The sequence below is a fragment of the Bison bison genome, unplaced genomic scaffold, assembly GCF_000754665.1.
Source record: "Bison bison bison isolate TAMUID 2011002044 unplaced genomic scaffold, Bison_UMD1.0 scf7180017864309, whole genome shotgun sequence".
In the NCBI taxonomy this organism is placed as follows: domain Eukaryota; kingdom Metazoa; phylum Chordata; class Mammalia; order Artiodactyla; family Bovidae; genus Bison; species Bison bison.
Window position 1 is genome coordinate 3,771,772 of NW_011494881.1, and position 13,044 is coordinate 3,784,815.

Here is a 13,044-nt window from a genome sequence, read left to right on the forward strand (position 1 = left end):
ATATATCTCTACCTTCATGAAGCTTCCAGCCAAGATGGAGAGCCAAATCCTGAAAGAGCAGAGAGAACTTACCACCCCCTGTATTATCGGTCCCCTCCACTCCATCCTCTGCCACAGTGATATCTTAAAAATACAAATCTGACCGTGTACTTCCTGTTTAATCCCCATTGCTCTCTGGGTTGAGAAAAATAGCCTCATTCCTTTACTGCTGCTTCTTTCTCAGGACCACTTTCCCCTTGCTTCTTTTAGCAATAAAACCTCCTCTGTTGTTACCTGTTGTTACCTGGCTTCCCAGCTAATGGACTGTATTTCCAGGCCTCCCTTCCAAGCCAGATGTGGTCACATGATTAAGGTCTGGCCAATAGGATGTGGCAGAAGCGATTTATATGTGTATACAGACAACTTCAAAGTCTCATCTGTTTTTTTTTTTTTTAAACAAACAGCTTGGTTTTTAAAAAATTTAATTAATTAATTTTTGGTTGTCCTGGGCCTTCATTGCTGTGTACAGGCTTTCTCTAGTTATGGCGAGTGGAGGCCACTCTAGTTGTGGTATGTGGGCTTCTCGCTGCCGTGGCTTCTCTTGTTGCAGAGCACAGGCTCTAGGCAGGTGGGCTTCAAGTGTTGCGGCCCACAGGCTCAGTGGTTGTGACTCGTGGGCTTAGTTACTCCACGGCATGTGGAATCTTCCGGACCAGTGATTGAACCTGTGTCCCCTGCACTGGCAGGCAGATTCCTATCCACAGCACTACCAGGTAAGTCCTCATCTTTTTTTTTTAATTTATTTTTTATTGAGATATAGTTGAATTACAATGTTGTGCTAATTACCGCTGTATTGCAAAGTGATTCATTATACATATATGAACGTTCTTTTTCATATTTTTATATTACGGCTTATCACAGGATATTGAATTTAATTCCCTGTGCTGTACAGTAAGACTTCTGTCATTTATCCATTCTATATATGCTAGTGTGCATCTGCTAATCCCAAACTCCCAATCCAACCCTCTCCCACCCGTCTGCCTTGGCAACCACTGGTCTATTCTCTATGTCCCTGATTCTATTTCTGTTTCATATATATGTTCATTTGTGTCGTATTTTAGGTTCTACTTATAAGTGATGTCATATGGCATTTGTCTGTCTTCCTTACTTCACTTAGTATGAGCGTCTCTAGGTCCATCCGTATCGCTGCAAATGGCATTATTTCATTCTTTTTTATGGCTGAGTAGTATTCTATTGTATATTGTACAACGTCTTTATCCATTCATTTGTTGATGGACATTTAGGCTGTTTTCATGTCTTGGCTGTTGTGAATTGTGCTGCTATGAACATAGGAGTGCACGTATCTTTTTGAATTATAGTTTTATCTGGATATGTGCCCAGGACTAGGATTGCTGGATAATATGGTAGTTCAATTTTTAGTTTTCTAAGCAGAATCTCTGTACTATCGTCCATAGTGACTGCACTCATTTACATTCCCACCAGCAGTTAAGGAGGGTTCCCTTTTCTCCATACTCTCTCCAGTATTTGTTATCTGTAGACTTTTTGATGATGGCCATTCTGAAGGTCTCATCTTTAGAGAAGGAGCTGGCTGCTTTCCACGTCCACTCCCCTGTTCCTACTGGGTGGGAAATGGTAACAACAGGAGCTGACATTTTGAATCCAGAGAGGGCAGCCCTGTGTTATGGCTGGCAAAACCCAGGGTTGTTGCATGAAAAAGAAAAACAAAGCAAAACAAGCTTCTCTCTTATTTCAGGCCTTGCATGTTAGGCTCTGTTACAGCACTGAACCCTTCATGATACCCTATCCTTGAAGCATTTCCTTGATGATTGCACAGGTTGACTATCTTTGTTCTATACTCCAGTAGATTTCTGTGCTTTCCTTCTTGTTAATACCCTGACCCATGCTCAGAAATTCATGAGGCCAGGAATCCTGTCTGGATTATAGTCATATCTTCCTTTCCCTCCATTATGATTGACACATTGTATGCCAGATGCTATTTGTTGGTTAAATGAATGAATGACTGGGCAAACGAATGAATATATTGAAACAGCTTGGGTGTAATAGTAGAAAACTTTTTGCTATAAGCAATAGTGACTTAAACAAACGGGGGCTTATTTTCTCACATAACCAGAAGTCTGGAGGTCAGTGATTCCATGCTAAACAGTGCAACGGTTTCAAAGTTCTTTAGGAATTTTTTTTTTCTTGACCCTTGCCTCTTGGCTGTTAGATGGCTGCAACAGCTCCAAGTAGCAGTTCTTACATACGGCATTCCTATTCCAGGAAGGGAGCAGGAAGGAAAAGAATTCCCCTTCCAGGTATTTTTCCTTTGTTAGGGAGGGAAATCTTTTTTCAGGACCCTCCCAGCAGATGTCCTTTATATCATGGGACCAGAACAAGGTCACATGACCACCCTTAGCTACATGGGAGAGGAAATGTTTTCCTTTTTTAAGACCCAGCTGGGTTTTGGTACTGTGGGGCTCACTGAGGCTGGTAGGAAGAAGCCAGTTCTAAGAGCTCATCCCTTTCCTTAGCCAAATGGTCCTTCCATTCAGGAAGTCCCATGGACTACAGGCTATCATGATGTGTTCACAAATAAAAGGATCATGCACTGTGCTTAATGCTTGCTGGAGAATGTCACTTTCTGTCTCTTGAAATTCTTTCCTAGACACTGACCTTCCCAGAAGACTGAGCTCTGCCAACAAGCTTACCTGTTCCAGTAAAATCCACTGACTATCATCTCTGTGGTCACAGCAGTAACTGTCCACCAACCATGTGCCCATGTGCCTGGGGACTGAACCAGCGAAATAGCCTCTTTGTGCCTCCTCCTCGTTTGTCAAATGGGGCTAGATATCTCGTAGGATTGTTGTGAGGATTAAATTAGTTAATACATGCAAAGTGCTTAGAATGGTACCTGGTGCACAGGGCTAAATGAGAGTTTGCTGTTGTCATTTCATTATATCCCAGTTTTATACATGAGGTTATATGCTCAGAAAGGTTAAAGAACTTGCCCAAGGTCATGCAGCTGGGGGAACCATCAGTCAAGCCTGGTCTGTCTGACTCTAGAGCCCATACCCTTTCTTCTCCGACCACAGGCCTTCTCTAAGATGACAAGTTTATCCTGAATGTCTCAAGGGTGGGGTGTCTGGCCACAGACACTTTAGGGCCCAGATGGAATGCTACCTCCTTCCAGAAGCCTGCCTGGAGACTTGCTCTCTACTCCTCACTGGCAGCCTTTCTGGAGAACATGAGAACTGCCACTTGTCTCTTCCTTGGAGGCAGAGAAGGTCAGTCTTGTCCACTGTTGTGATCATCAACACAGATACACTGTTAGTCCTCCAGGAGCACCTCATTATGATAAGGACACTGATGCCCAGGTAAGGTGCTCACTGCAGGTCGGACAGCCAGTAGTGGCAGAGCTGTGCCTGCAGCTCCCACCAGCAAACTCCCCATTCAGTAGTCTTTCCTCTGCTCAAGGCTCCTTCCATGAGGTAAGGGAACTTTGCAGGGACAGCGGCTTATCCCAAGGAGACCTTATTCAAGCTGGGGCAAGCATGGGGCGCCCTGGGAGACTGTAGCCTGAGCACTAAAAGAGATCATCTCTGATCGCTCACCTCCAGCCCCTGTTCCTACCTGGGCCTGGGTCCTGGGTCCATCTGTGTGTGTGTCAACCGACGCCTGAGTGCCTGTAATACACAGATAGTGACACCAGAGGGCGACATCATTACTTTAATCCTTGTGAGCACAGGGCTTCAAGCAGCCTCTCAGACTCATGGTGATGAGGAAGATGGTGATGATAACCACGGCCAGGGCTAAGATTTTTTAAGCCAAACCCCTTTGTAATAAGCATGCATCACCTCTAATCAGGAGATCTTCCTGTGTGCACCCCCTTTCTCCTGCTGTGTTCTGCATCTCAGAAAACGGACCACATGCCCCCAGTCACCCAAGCCTGAAGCCTAGGCATCATGGACAGCAGCTTCTTCACTTGCTCCCTCCCCAGTATCACTCACTCCTGTCCACTCTACATCCTAAATCTTAACCCATCCACTTCTCTCCATTCCCGCTGTTTGTCCTCTGCCTCCAATTCCTTGTTCCATCTACAGAGAGCCACAGGCTCTGGCCTCAAGCTTGGTGTAGGCCCGTGGTTCCCAGACTTTGCTGCTCATTAGAAACACATGGGGAGCTTTGAAAATGCTTGCTGCCACATCGGTCGCTAAGAGTCGGACACGACTGAGCGACATCACTTTCACTTTTCACTTTCATGCATTGGAGAAGGAAATGGCAACCCACTCCAGTGTTCTTGCCTGGAGAATCCCAGGGACTGCGGAGCCTGGTGGGCTGCCGTCTATGGGGTTGCACAGAGTCGGAGACGACTGAGGCTACTTAGCAGCAGCAGCAGCTGCCACATCACAGCTCAGACGAGTTAAGGCAGGAGGCAGAGGGCATGGGTGCCTTCCTGGTAGCTCAGCTGGTAAAGAATCTGCCTACAATGCAGGAGACCCCAGTTCAACTCCTGGGTCGGGAAGATCCCCTGGAGAAGGGCTGGGCTACCCACTCCAGTATTCCTGGGCTTCCCTGATGGTTCAGACAGTAAAGAATCTGCCCACAATGCGGGAGACCTGGGTTCAATTCCTGGGTTGGGAAGATCCCCTGGAGGAGGGCATGGCAACCCAGAGTACTCCAGTATTCTTGCCTGAGAATCCCCATGGACGGAGGAGCCTGGTGGGCTGCAGTCCATGGGGTTGCAAAGAGTCGGACACGACTGAGCGACTTAGCACAGCACGGAGGGCATGGGGGTGGGAGCCAGGCATCAGTACTTTTTAGAGATCCCTAGGTGGTTCCAGTTTGCAGTCAAGTTTGGGAACCACTCTCCCCTTGTTCTGAGACCCTCTTACACATCCTTTCACTGGGACAATGTCCGCTTAATCTGGCAGGCCTCTCTTTAACATTGCCTGCTTTCCTGAACACACAGATCGAAGCAACTGCTCCTTCCTGATGTTGACACTTACCACACTGTGTTGTTATTGCTTTTTCAAATGTCTGTCTTTCCCCCACCTTCCCCCACTTACCACCACCTCCTTCCCCACTGAGTGGATACATGCATGCAACTAATCCTCACAAAGAGAGGCAAGTTTTATTAACCTTATGATTTTGAATGTTGCCCAGATTTTTATTTTTGCCATTTATCTGTTTACAGTGTTTGAAGCATGAAGAAAAGCATTTTCTCTTTAAATGTGGATATAGATATAAAGGGGGCTTCCTAGGTGGCTCAGCGGTAAAGAATCCACCTGCTGATGCAGGAGATGTAAGAGACACACAGGTTTGATCCCTGGGTCGGGAAGATATCCTGGAGTAGGAAATGGCAACCCACTCTAGTATTCTTGCCCGAAAAAGTCCATGGACAGAAAAGCCTGGTGGGCTACAGTCCATGGGGTCGCAAAGAATGGGACGTGACTGAGTGACTGAGCACATAGATATAAAGATGTCTGTTCTTTGAACTCTTCAAGCCAGTTTTTTATCTGTTTTCTATTTGAAATTCCCAAGTTGTGGCTAATAATTACCCAGGGAACTTGAGACTGGAGAAAATACCCTGTATTTAAAACTGATTTGTTATTTCCTGTCGATTATCTGTTGACATTGCTTCTCTGGTGTCCAGATTCAAGAGCTAAAAATGAAAACTCTAATGTTTGTTTGATGTTTTTCCTCTTTTAAGGAAGCTGCTCTCTCTGCTGTAAGACTGTAGCTTTTTCTCTTTTTTTTCTGTGGAATTCAGGTATAAATTGACAAATTTATATCAGGTGTATAAGGGTATTGGTTTTTAAATATGGTACTCACTGAGCCCTTTCAGTTTGAAAACAAGTTTTTCTTCACAGGGAAATTTTCTTTATTTCTTATCATATTATGTAAGAATGTAGCAGAATAATTGAGTAAAGAATGACTTGAATAATAGGTGCTTATTTCCCTCAGGGCTTATTTCCTTATTTTCACAGGGCTCTGGGTAGGCAGCTGTTGACTTGGGTTCTGTTGTTCGACAGCATCAGGGTTTTGACTGGTATCTCCTCAATTCTCTTGGCCTCTTTCTTATGATTACAGGATGGCTGTTGCAGCTCCAGGCATCATGTTTGCATTCAATGTAGGAAGAAAGGAGAAAAAAAAGCGACACTAATTGTATCAGAAAAGACAAAGAATCTTTCTGGATATCTATGGCCCATGAACCAAAACAGTCTCAAGCAAGGGAAGCTGGTAATAAGTATATTTTACATGTCCAGCCTCCACAGTGAAGTCAGAGTAGGGAGGAGGTTGGGAACAGGGTTGAGTTAGTCAGCAGCAGCATCTACCACATTTTGTCCTGGACCTGGCCTCCACATCTCTTATCTTTTTTTTTTTTCACATCTCTTATCTTTTTCTTCTAATCCACCTCTTTGTGTTTTTCCTCTGAATTCTGAGATACTTCTCTCTGTCTTTCAGACCACTGACTCAATTTGCAGCATGAACTCTCTATTGGATTGTTATATTTGAAAGTCATACTTTTTAGTTTGCAGGAATCTTTTTGTGTGTGCTCCAACTACATCTTTCCATGACCCTTTTTTCTTTCTTTGAAGTCCTCTTCTGTCTGTCTTGCTAGTTCTAATTTACATGTTCACCTAGGGCTTTCCCCCTTTGTTACTTAGTCCTTTTAAGCAAGTGTGATTTTTCTTTACTTGCTCATATTTTTTCCCCCTTGGTCCCCCTAGGGGTCAGGCTATTGACATGTCCAGAGCGGGGCCGAGCCAATAAGTGGTGGAAGACACAGCCCTTTCTGCTCTCCTGGGCCTTTGGCAAAACAAGGGTCTGGCAAACAGTATTCCTTCACCGCTGTCCACCCGAGGCATCCTCAGATGTTCACTGGCCACCTGGGATCCACCAGTCCTCCAGTGCAGTTCCCCTCTGGTCCATGGTGGTCAGCTGGGTGGAGCAGGCCCCCCAGGACCACACACAGCTGGAAGACAGAAGCAGCCCCCTCCCTGAGAAGAGTTCGGGTTCCACTGTTAGGGGGGGTTCATCTCTGGGAACCAGGAGTTCCTTTCTACCTGGTGCCAAAAGGAGCTGTGCCTTTTTTCCCACCACTGGTCCTTGAGCTGTGGCTCCGGAGGGCGGGGCCCCAGACCTTCTCTTGTCCTTGGAGATGTAGGGGCTCCCTGTGGCCTTAGATGCTCTTTCCTGGCTTCCTGGTTATGTCACCCAGAGAGTGAGTGGCAGGCAGGGCGAGGGGATATGCACTCAGTGCTTAATCAAGGCAATCTCAGGATTCACTTGAGCCAAGTTTGTAAGGGTTTTGCTTTTGCTTGATACCTGGGTAGTCTCTGTATAAACAAATGTTATAATAAATCCAGGGGTAACTTACCTTGTTGCTGAAACAGGCCTGGTAGGGCTTCTCTGGAGGCATTTGGTCAGCAGTTTGAATTAGTGACTTCAAACAGTGGGTGATGACTAGTGTTTAAAGGGAGACCATAGGAAATACAGGAATGCGTCCTGTGGCAAAGGTGACTTTGTTTCACGCAGCTTTTGCTGAGTTGTGTGTTTTGTACACTGGACTGTAACGTAAAATACAGTTCTGCATCATGTTATAAAAAGTTGTTTAAACAGGGGAATTCCCCGGCAGTCCAGGGGTTAGGGCTCGGTGCTTTCGCTGCCACAGTTGGAGTTCGATCCCTGGTTGGGGAACTAAGATCCCATAGGCCACCCGGTGTGGCAAAAAAAAAAAAAATTATAAGCGGTGTTGAATTGGAGGATGTTCTAAGGGCAGTTGTTTTGGCTTCACATGAAAATAAAAATAGAAGAGGATTAGATCCTTTACTAGAAGAATTCCATGACTCCCTCCACCCCAGCTGATTTTAAACACAGGTTCCTACGACATACTGAACTAACTAGTATTTAGCAGACTAAATTCTCGGTGTTCATTCCCCACTCGACCCTCCAGAAGTCAGACTAGCCTGCTTTCTCTGCAGTTCTTGTGAAGGTTTGGGGTCATTTGCTGGGGCAGAGAGGGAGCCCGCTTTGCTCCAGTGTTTGGGGGGACGATTGAGGAGGCTGAGCAGGAGGCGGAACCAGCCCTAGCTTGCGTGGAGCCTGTAGGGCTTCGTGCCTTTGGGCACACACTCCTCGAAAATAAAGCAAGAATTATCCTCCTTGTCTAGTTTCGCACCCAAGGCTATTCTGATGACCCATGGAAAAGAAAAAAATCCCTCAGTCAACACATGTTTGTAACAGAAAATGGTGTTTTGCTAATGGAAAGCCTTTTATTTTCTGTGAGCTGGACAGAGAGGGACTTGGGAGTGTAAGACAGAGAGTAGGAGCCGTGGCTGATGCAAACTGCTCAGCAAACAGGAAAGAGGAAGTTGAAACGGCCTACAGGGATGTAGGCCTTAGGAGTCGGCAAGTCTGGGAGAAGGGAACTGGCTCCTCCCAGGACAAGTTTTACATCAAATGTCTGTGGGACTAGGTTTCTGGTGGAAGCCCCAAGGGAGGCCGGAACCTGCAGTCTGAACGAAGCTGCAGGCAGAGCCGGCTCGCCTGGCCAGGGACAGCCGATTTGTGGCTTCCGTGTTTAATGAGCAGCTATGTGCGCCCAACACCCCACCAGGCCCTCAGATGAGATGGTCCTTGCTTCATGGAAGGAGGGTGATAGCCAAGTAAATCTAAGAGTGGTGAGGGCTCTAACATGTGGGCGAAAGCACTTTGTCAGCTCTAAACTGGGTGGTCTGCCCTTAGGCCTACCCTTGCTGGGGGTCCCCTAGCAACCAGCACAGGGCAGGATGCTGTGGCTTGTAAACCTTCCTGACATAGATCAGCAGGTCCATGAATGTTTTCTGAGAGTAAGAGCCTTATATCCCTTCCTCAGTAGCTACAGGATCAGGTCCAGACCCCAGATATGTGTTCCCCAAGGCCCAATCTTGGTACCTTCTGACTGCGCTGGGGGCCCAGCCACTTCCTCTAAGGCTCCCCTCCCCCAGCAGCACCCAGTCTTCCAGAAGCAGCTGCCCTGCTCTTCTGCATGACAGGTGGGACCACTGCTGCAGCCCTGATACCTGGGTGCCCGCCACTCCCAGTGAGTCATACAGGCCTGGCCCAGCGCCAGTGTACCCAGGCTGCTTTCCCAGAATTCCCGGCCGGGGCCCAGTGAGGTCAACCCCTGCAGGTGGCCGGCTCCGAGACCCTTCCTCTGTCTGAGAGGCCAGCCTGGAGTCTTCTCCAGAAGGGCCTCTCCACTAGGGAATGGCATTTCCCCAGTCTGTCAGCCCTTGGCATTGCCTACTTAAAGGAATCTATTAGTTAATTTTAAAGTGTACAAAGGGGAAAAGAGGATTTCCCTGGTGGTTCAGTGATCAAGACTCTGTGCTCCCATTGCAGGAGGCATGGGTTGGATCCCTGGTATGGGAACTGAGGTCCCACATGCTTCACAGCGCAGCCAAAGAAAAAATACACAGAAGATAAAATCAGAAAATTTGTAAAACTACAAATGACTGATCAACATGTAAAAATACACTTGACTTCACTAATCATAGGGGATATGCATATTTTAAAACTGTTTTCTTTTCAAAAAGCATTTTTCTTTTATTGTGCAACATAACACATATAGAAAAGGGCATTAGGTGTAAATAGACAACTGTGAGCAGGATGTTGGCTTCTTTTAGCTTGAGTTCCTCTGTTCATTTATGAGAGCTGTGGACTGAATGATATCTGAAGATCCTCCCAGCTTGGCCACTCCCTGAATCATGACTGTCAGACTTGATTTACTGCTTAATTTCCTTTGAGGTCGGTGGGGGTGGGGTTGATGTCCTAACCGCCCTCTTTTCTCATTGGTAAGCAGGCACACAAACACGGAGTCAGCCTGCCTCCCAGTGCTGGCAGGTGGCTCCAAAAAGTTTGAAAGAGAAAACCAGCCAGAGGATAAATGCCCTGGGAGGGTCAAGGCGAGGCACAGGGTCAGCACCCGGGCTGTGAGGGAAGGAAGGTCTGTGAGGTCGGTCCCACCCCGCTGTCTACTGGTCCCCAGTGGACTGGGCCAGCTGTGAGCAGATCTGACTCAGTTCTTTAGGACCAGCTTTGTTCTAAGGACAATGCTCAATAATTTCATTTGGTTACCTTGAAGGGTCCCATTTCACAGATGGCACTGGTGTCCCAAGAGGGTAACTCAGGTTCCCAGTGCCTCATTCAGAGTTGATTGGCGTGTGGTAGGGCTGGCATGTAACCCTGCCCCCACCCCAACCCCCTAATCCTGAATCACAGTGTTTTTCTCAAAGCTGTGCTGCTTCAGGGAGCTTGACTCACCCTCAGCGTGTCTGCCTGGTCCCTATCCCAAGGGATCCCTTAGAATGAACTTCTCCCTTTCCTCTCATGACAGCCTCCAGAACCTGAAGACACTGGTCCTGTCCCCTGAGTGTTCCCTTCCTCTTTCTCTGACTCTGGGGGGCACAGTCTGAAGCTCTCTTGCTCTGGCTACACCCTTCAGAACATCTGTGAGATGATGGAAAGGATGGAAAGAAATGATGACCAGTTGTCCTGCTTTTGCACTGGTCCTTCCTAGTTTTAGCACCCAAACCCCTCCAGTCCCAGGTGGACTGTTATGGTTTCTTGGGACTGTCCCAGTTTTAAAAGTCCCACAAACCACTGACAGATACTAGTGTTTGAGATGTTAACAGCTGGTGTCTGGGGGAAGATAGAGGTGTGCAGTCAGATATAGTTGAGAAAAGCCACATCCCCCTCTTTCTTCCTGGAGAGAAACAATATCTGTTCTCATGGTAAAGGCTTTGAAACAGTCCTTCAGCATTTCCCAGACTTATTTGATAGATCCTTTTTAACAAAACACTTATCTCACAGAACTACTATCTTGCAGTAATGCACAATAATGCTACGTAAAGTTGCAACTCTAACAAGTATTGAACTCAATATCTGAGCTATGGTGTATTATTTCTAGCTGCTTTTTAAGCCACATAGTTAACTCATTTTACTCTAGCACAGCTGGGCCACATCTGCATTTGGTAGAAAGCATATCATTTGCCGGCTCACAGAGCATTTGGACTTCCCACTGAAGAAAAATCAGTTTACTTCTTTGAACCTCAGTTTCCTTCATCCTTCATCCGTAAAGTGGGATTCATCAAATCAAATTCCATGGGTGGTGAGAAATTAAGAGGTAGTTATGTGAAAGCCCACAGCTCAGGGCCTGATGCTTAATAAATAACTGGTTGGGAATAAATGGAGATCTTTGAGAGTTAAGATGGCATGGGAAGGAAAAGTGGCCTAAATTCTGAGCCCTGAGATGGCCCCCAAAAGAGTCAAGGAAAACCTGAAGGACAGCAAAAGTCCCTCCTCCAGAAGAAATAAATAGACTCAAACATGCAGTTCTTTAGGGGAAGAACTGGAGGAATGATTTAAATTGATCTGATGACTCTCAAACTTATATCATCTAACTTAAACCTCACTTCCGAGTTCCCTGGACAACTCTACCTGGGTTTTGAAAAAGTACCTCAAAAAATTAAATGGCCAAAGTAATTGATTTTTGACCCACTTTCCCCCCAGCAGCATTTTTCATAACATCCTTCACATTTGTAAATGGGAGCAAACTTTACCTGGTTGCTCAAAGCACAAACACTTCGGAGTATCTTGATTTCTCTTCCTCACATTCCACACCCAATCTGTGAGTAAACCCTGGTGGCTCTGTCTCCAGGATCCATCCCCAGCGCAGCCACCTGTCACCATTCCCGGTGCGCACCACTAGTCCACAGCCCTTCACACTGACCCTGTGCAAAGGCTTCCTAACCAGCCTTCCTCGCCCCCAGCCCTGGCCCCCTCCTGTCTGTCCTCCATGCTGAAACTGTCTTCTGTTTTTTTTTTGGTTGTGTGGCATGTGGGATCCTAGTTCCCTGACCAAGGATCAAACCTGTGCCCCCTGCAATGGAAACTCGGAGTTTTAACCACCAGACTGCTACGAAAGTCCCAGCTGCAACCTTCTAAAGCTTAAATCAGATTCAGGATCACGTCCGTGTTTAACACAGTACCCATGGCCCTCACTAGACCTGGAAATAAATCTAAACTGTTTACAAAAGTTGTCCGGCTTCTTCCCACGCCACTGATCTCTCCCCCTTCTATTATATTCTGAGGTCCTTGCACAAGCCACATGGACCACAAGCTCTCAAAGCTGCAGCTTCTCTCATGGCCTTTGTACCTGTTGCTTCTTCCACTCAGAAGGTCTTCTCCTGCATCTTCAGCGCTTGTCAGTACCTGAAATTATCTTTGTCTTGTATTAGTGGTCATACATGTTGCATATCCCCACCCCACCCCACCCCACACCCCTCCAATGCCTCAATAGAAGAGAATAGACGCTGTTGTCTATCTTGTTTACAGCTGTATCCCCAGAGCCCTGGGCAGGGCTTGAGTCACAGGAGAAGCTCAGTGTTTATTTGCTGACTGATTTGTCTGTGAGGACTATAGCTAAGATTGTTAGAACTAGAAGAGAAACAGTCCAAACTGATGGTTTCACAGAGCGAGAAACAGAGGAATGGATGCCAACTTATGCAAGCCGGGTTGGTTGTGCATAATCGGTAGGTTTCTTTTTCATAGGCAGTAGTAGCCACTCCAGTACTCTCGCCTGGAAAATCCCATGGATGGAGGAGCCTGGTGGGCTGCAGTCCATGGGGTCGCAAAGAGTGGGACATGACTGAGCGACTTCACTTTCACTTTTCACTTTCATGCACTGGAGAAGGGAATGGCAACTCACTCCAGTGTTCTTGCCTGGAGAATCCCAGGGACAGTGGAGCCTGGTGGGCTGCTATCTATGGGGTTGCACAGAGTCAGACACAACTGAAGTGACTTAACAGCAGTAGCAGTAGTCACTAATGGAGAAGGCAATGGCACCCCACTCCAGTACTCTTGCCTGGAAAATCTCATGGATGGAGGAGCCTGGTGGGCTGCAGTCCATGGGGTCGCAAAGAGTGGGACATGACTGAGTGACTTCACTTTCACTTTTCACTTTCATGCATTGGAGAAGGAAATGGCAACTCACTCCAG